The 5,581-nt window shown below is 38.0% G+C and overlaps 1 long non-coding RNA gene across 1 annotated transcript in view; it reads right to left on the bottom strand.

Moving 5' to 3' along the window:
- Positions 1 to 1,397: 1,397 nt before the first annotated feature.
- The window catches only part of LOC127000217 (uncharacterized), a 129,388-nt gene continuing 125,204 nt past the window's right edge, over positions 1,398 to 5,581 (bottom strand). Inside the window, exon 5 of the long non-coding RNA XR_007753818.1 lies at positions 1,398 to 1,523. This is a non-coding gene — a long non-coding RNA (uncharacterized LOC127000217). The remainder of the gene's footprint in view (positions 1,524 to 5,581) is intronic.

Raw genomic sequence — 5,581 nt, 5'->3', positions numbered from 1 at the left:
AAATTTACATGAGTGAAAAAAAAAGTTAGGTCGAATTCTCGCCTGTGTTTTGTTCTTTAAAATTATTTGTTTTTATTAGTTTTTTTGGTTTCCTTTTTTTTTTTTACTAATGGTCCCGTTTTACTTGTTTTGTGCTCTAATTCCTAACTTTTTCCTTGCTTTCTGTTTCCTTTTTCTCCGTTTTTGTGCCTGTTTTTTCCTAATCGCCCATTTTTCTAGTTTTGTTTTCTTTTTCTTGCTTTCTGTTTTCTCATCGACACTTTTTTCTTGTTTTCTGTTTCCTAATCGCCAGTTTTCTTGTTTAGTTTTCTTATTCTTGCTTTCTGTTTTCTAACCGACACTTTTTCTTGCTTTCTGTTTATTTTTCTTGTTTTGTTTCCTAATCGCCCAGTTTTCTAGTTTTTTGTTTTCTTTTTCTTGCTTTCTGTTTTCTCATCGACATTTTTTTCTTGTTTTTTTTTATTCTAATCGCCACTTTTCTTGATTTCTCTTTTCTTATCGCCACTTTTTCTTGCTTTCTGTTTTCTAATCGCCACTTTTCTTGTTTTCTGTTTTCTTTTTCTTGCTTTGTGTTTTGTAATCGCCACTTTTTCTTGTTTTCTGTTTTCTAGTCGGCACTTTTTTCTTCCCTTTGTTTCCTAATCGTCCATTTTTCTTTCTTCCTTTTCTAACCCCTTACTTAATCTTGCTTCCTGTTTCCTAACCATCCTTTCTTTGTTGTCTAATTCTTTCCCTTATTATATTCTTTCCGTTCAACATGCTTTAGGTCTTCTAGTTTTATCTCCTCAAACACGACGTGAAGAATTGTAGAATATTAACCCTCAGACGGCGGTGGAACTCTATAGAGACGGTCCAAAATTCAGTCAGTCAGTTTTGTATGGCAGAAATGTAACAACACTTCCAGATTGCGGTAGAATCCATATATAGACGATAGTTAAAACACCTCTTGGGCGGCGTAACTATATTTATGCTACGGTCCTAGGCTCGGCAGTGACTATTCATTTTTGGGGAGCTACTCTTCAAATACTGCCGCCGTCTGAGGGTTAAGGAGAACAATGGGAATTCAAGAAACACTAAATGCAAACAACTGGTATGGTGCAATAACAGATACGATAAACATAACTTGGAGAATATGAGAATTATAGAATGAAATGTGATTGATCGAAGAGCATATAAGTAATAGATAAAAGAACAATCAGAGCTGAGCATCCTTTCCTTTCTTAAACAGCTCCAGAGCCTCACGGGTAAGGGCAAAGGGCAGGTAGAAAGGGCAGGTGTGTGTGTGTGTGTGTGTGTGTGTGTGTGTTTAGGCCAGCGAATGAGACTTGGAATAAACTTTTGCACACACACACACACACACACACACACACACACACACACACACACACACACACACACACACACACACTCGAGTAAATACACTGTTCACATCTGGAAATCAGGTAAGTAAAGGTAAATTAGGTAAAACAGATCAAACTTACCATTCTCTCCTGCTTCCTCGGCCTCGTCCATCACACCGGAGTCTGAAAAAGAGAGGAAAACAATGACTTACTTAAACCACTAACATAAACCAAACCAAAGAAATCAACGTTGGTATTAGAAAAGAAAGAGATACAGAAGAGACTGAGGCAGAGGAGGCCGTAAAAGGGATCGAAGACAATGAATTACTTAGACTACTAACACAAATCAAACGAAGGAAATCATTGTCGGTAGTAGATAAGAAAGATACAGGAGAGTGAGATAGAGAAGACTATATTACTCTCTTTTAAGTTGAATTATGAAGTTACTCTGTCTATATCTGTAACACACACACACACACACACACACACACACACACACACACAAACACACATCAAAATCAGCCAGGCAAAGAAAAAAAGAAAAAATCAACTTACCTGACCAAAATGAAGTAGATTAAATGAGAAGAAAGCCATAAAGTGAAAGAAAAGAGGCAATGAAATAAGAATAAAAAATAAAATGTACAAAATCATACCTTTATATACTAGTTATTTAAATGAATAATACACAGGTAAAAAAAAGTTACAGGTAAAAACGAAAAATAAAGAAGAAAAATAAAGTGTATATGAAGGGAAAAAGAGGAGTGAAAGGAGGAGGAGGAGGAGGAGGAGGAGGAGGGAAAGACAAGAAAATGTCAGTCGTGGGGAGTCAGAGAAAACATGCATGAGAGAGAGAGAGAGAGAGAGAGAGAGAGAGAGAGAGAGAGAGAGAGAGAGAGAGAGAGAGAGAGAGAGAGAGATGAAAGGAACAACAAAATATTAAAAAAAACAATAAAAACCTACGTGAAGGATTGAAGAGACGATTGAAATTGAGTCAAAGGAAGAGAAAACGAAAACAATAAAAAATTAAAACGGAAAAAAAATAACGAAAAAACGGGAAATAAAATGAAAAACAAAAATAAAACGAAAGAAAAGGAAATGAAAACTAGAGAAACGAAAGAAAAGGAAAAGAAAACTACAGAACAATAATAAAGAAAAAAGTTAGATGGAAAAAAACAGCAGAATAGGAGCAAGAACAAGAAGAGTAGAATTATTTTGATGACTGAATTGAAGAAAAAACAAAACAGAAAAATTAAGAGAATATTGATTGATGACAAAACCATGAAAATTATATGAAAAATCCGTGAAAAATGAACAAAAGAGAGAGAAAGAAAGAAAGGGAAAGAAACAAAAGACCGCAAAACGAAAGGTCACTGAAATAAATAAATAACAAGGCTGAGGCGCACACACACACACACACGCACACACACACACACACACACGGGGAAGAGAGAGAGAGAGAGAGAGAGAGAGAGAGAGAGAGAGAGAGAGAGAGAGAATAATAAGAATAAGATCTTTATTTCCATTGTTAAAATGGTTATTCTTTTACATGAGACTTACGCTTACGAGAACATTAAAATGAAGTTAATACACAAAAGAAAACACCTATATTAAAATTGAGTTAAAGAGAGAGAGAGAGAGAGAGAGAGAGAGAGAGAGAGAGAGAGAGAGAGAGAGAGAGAGAGAGAGAGAGAGAGAGAGAGAGAGAGAGAGAGAGAGAGAGAGAGAGAGAATGGAAATATGAGAATAGTATAACGAAAGAGGGGAGAGGGAAAGGAAGATAGAGGAAGAGAAACAGACAAAAGAAATTACAAAACCAGGGGGAGAGAGAGAGAGAGAGAGAGAGAGAGAGAGAGAGAGAGAGAGAGAGAGAGAGAGAGAGAGAGAGAGAGAGAGAGAGAGAGAGAGAGAGAGAGAGAGAATACAAAATGGAAGATGAAACGAAGGGAATGAAGCAGACGGAATGGAGGAAGAAAACAGGGAATAAAGAAAATTAAAAACATTAGGAAACATAAACAAAGGAAAGCCTGATGAAACGAGGAATAAGAGGAAGAAGATGAGGAGAAGGAAGAGGAGGAAGAGGAGGAGGAGGAGGAGGAGGAGGAGGAATGAATCAGTCAAAAGGAAAGATTGAAGAGAAAGTTTAGAATGGTGAGGAGAAATGAAGATTGGAGTTGTATATGGACACACACACACACACACACACACACACACATCTCTATATAAACAATCATTTGGTCAGCCGCTTGAGTGACCCGCCGAACACCTTAAATCACTGTTGTAAGTAAAAATAACCAAGTAAGAATAAGAAAATAAATAAAAGATAAGAAAACAAGAAAGTACTTACATTTTTCCCTTTTTTTGCTTCAGTTTTCTTTTTCTTTTTCTTCCTTTGACTCAATTTCACTATTTTCAATCCTTTACCCGACGCAGCAATGTGATGATCAATGCGATTCTTAAAGGAGTTGATCGTCTTTGTCTTAATAAGTTCTGCAGGAAGTTTGTTTTAGCAGCGGATGACTCGGTTTAAGAAAAAAATAAAATAGTTGTTTGTACTGCATCTCTACGCCTGAAAAGATTAACTATTCCTACTAGTTCTCGGGTTAGTTTGAAGACCTTTCTCAACTCCCCTCGAAGTTGTCTTTCTTTCAAACTTTTGAGAGGTTGAATCGCTAGAGTCGCTCTTCGTTCGGCTGTGAGCTCAACCACGGTAACATTTTTTCGTAGCGCGTCCATCCGCTATCACCAGTAACTGTGTCCTTCCTGATATTTGGGGACTAGAACTGCACTGCATATTCCGGGTGGGGTCTTATGAGTTATTCAGAGATGACGTTACTGCCGGCATTCACATTCGAGAGAGAAGTTATGAACACGAAATTGAGCAAAAGAGGAGAAAAAGGAAAAGGAATAGAAGGAAGAGAAAAAAGAGAACAGCAATAATCACATCAAGGGAGGAGGAAAGAGAGGAAGAGGAGGAAGAGGAAGAAAGAGTAGAGGGAATAGAAGAAGGAGGAAGAGAATAAGAGGAGAACAGCAATAACTACATCAAGGGAGGAGGAAAGAGAGAATGAGGAGGAAGAGGAAAAATTAGAGAACTGCAATAACTTCACCAATTTAGAAGTAACATAAGAGAATAAAGAATAAAGAGAAGTAATGAAATAAGATAATAAAGAGATAGAGAAGTAAAATAACAGAATAAAGAGAAGAAGGAAGATGAAGACGAAAAAGCAGACGATGAGGAGAAGAAAGAAAGAACAAAGAGAAAATAAAAGATGAAAAACAAAGAGAACAGAGAACGGAGTTAGGGAAGGGAAAATAAAATGAGAGGACAGGAAGGAGAGAGAGAGAGGGAGAACGGATAGAGGAGGAGGAGGAGGAGGAGCGAGTCTCAGCAGGAAGTGGCAAGGAATCAATAAGTGGTGAGGACTGACAGACACGGTTACCTCCTCCTCCTCCTCCTCCTCCTCCTCTTCCTCCTCCTCCTCTTTTTGTTCACTACTTTCCTCCTCCTCCTCGTCATCGGTAACAAAAGAGGTAAATAAAACGTTAAAATTCAATGTATTATTTGAGGGAATACTTAAAACAATGATGGACAAGATTGTTTTTTTTCTTGTTTAATTATTGAAGAGAAAAGGAAAAAAAATTATATAAAAAAAGAAATAAGTGTCTCGGGTGATCCAGAGAGAGAGAGAGAGAGAGAGAGAGAGAGAGAGAGAGAGAGAGAGAGAGAGAGAGAGAGTTCTGACTGTTAATTCCATCCGTCGCACACCCAAGGGAAGACTCCTCCTCCTCCTCCTCCTCCTCCTCCACCTCCTCCTCCTCCGTTCACTTCATTATCTAAGACTTATTGTCCGTGTTAAGGTGATAATTTCTCTGCCGGAGGAAGAGGAGGAGGAGGAAGAGGAGAAAGAAAAATGAGGAAGAAGGAGATTTCTGTGACAATAAGAATGATGACGATGATTATGATGAGGAGGTGGAAAAATGGAGGAGGAGGAAGAGGAGGAGGAAGAGAAATTGGGATAGGAAGAGGGAGAGGATATTCAACAGGCGGAGGAGTTCCCTTGCTTCCGTTAAAGAGGAGGAGAGAGAGAGAGAGAGAGAGAGAGAGAGAGAGAGAGAGCAAAATCCGTTCTTCCTGTCTTCCAATTATTCCTCAAGTTCGTCAATAAGAAGGAGGGAAGAAGAAAGGGAAGGAAGAAGAGAGGAAGAAAAAGGAAGAAAGAACAGAGGGAAAGGAAAGAAGG

This window comes from Eriocheir sinensis, chromosome 18 (assembly GCF_024679095.1).
Source record: "Eriocheir sinensis breed Jianghai 21 chromosome 18, ASM2467909v1, whole genome shotgun sequence".
NCBI classification, from domain to species: Eukaryota; Metazoa; Arthropoda; class Malacostraca; order Decapoda; family Varunidae; genus Eriocheir; species Eriocheir sinensis.
The sequence above is the reverse complement of the archived record's forward strand: the minus strand, read 5'-3'. Positions and strand labels throughout refer to the sequence as shown.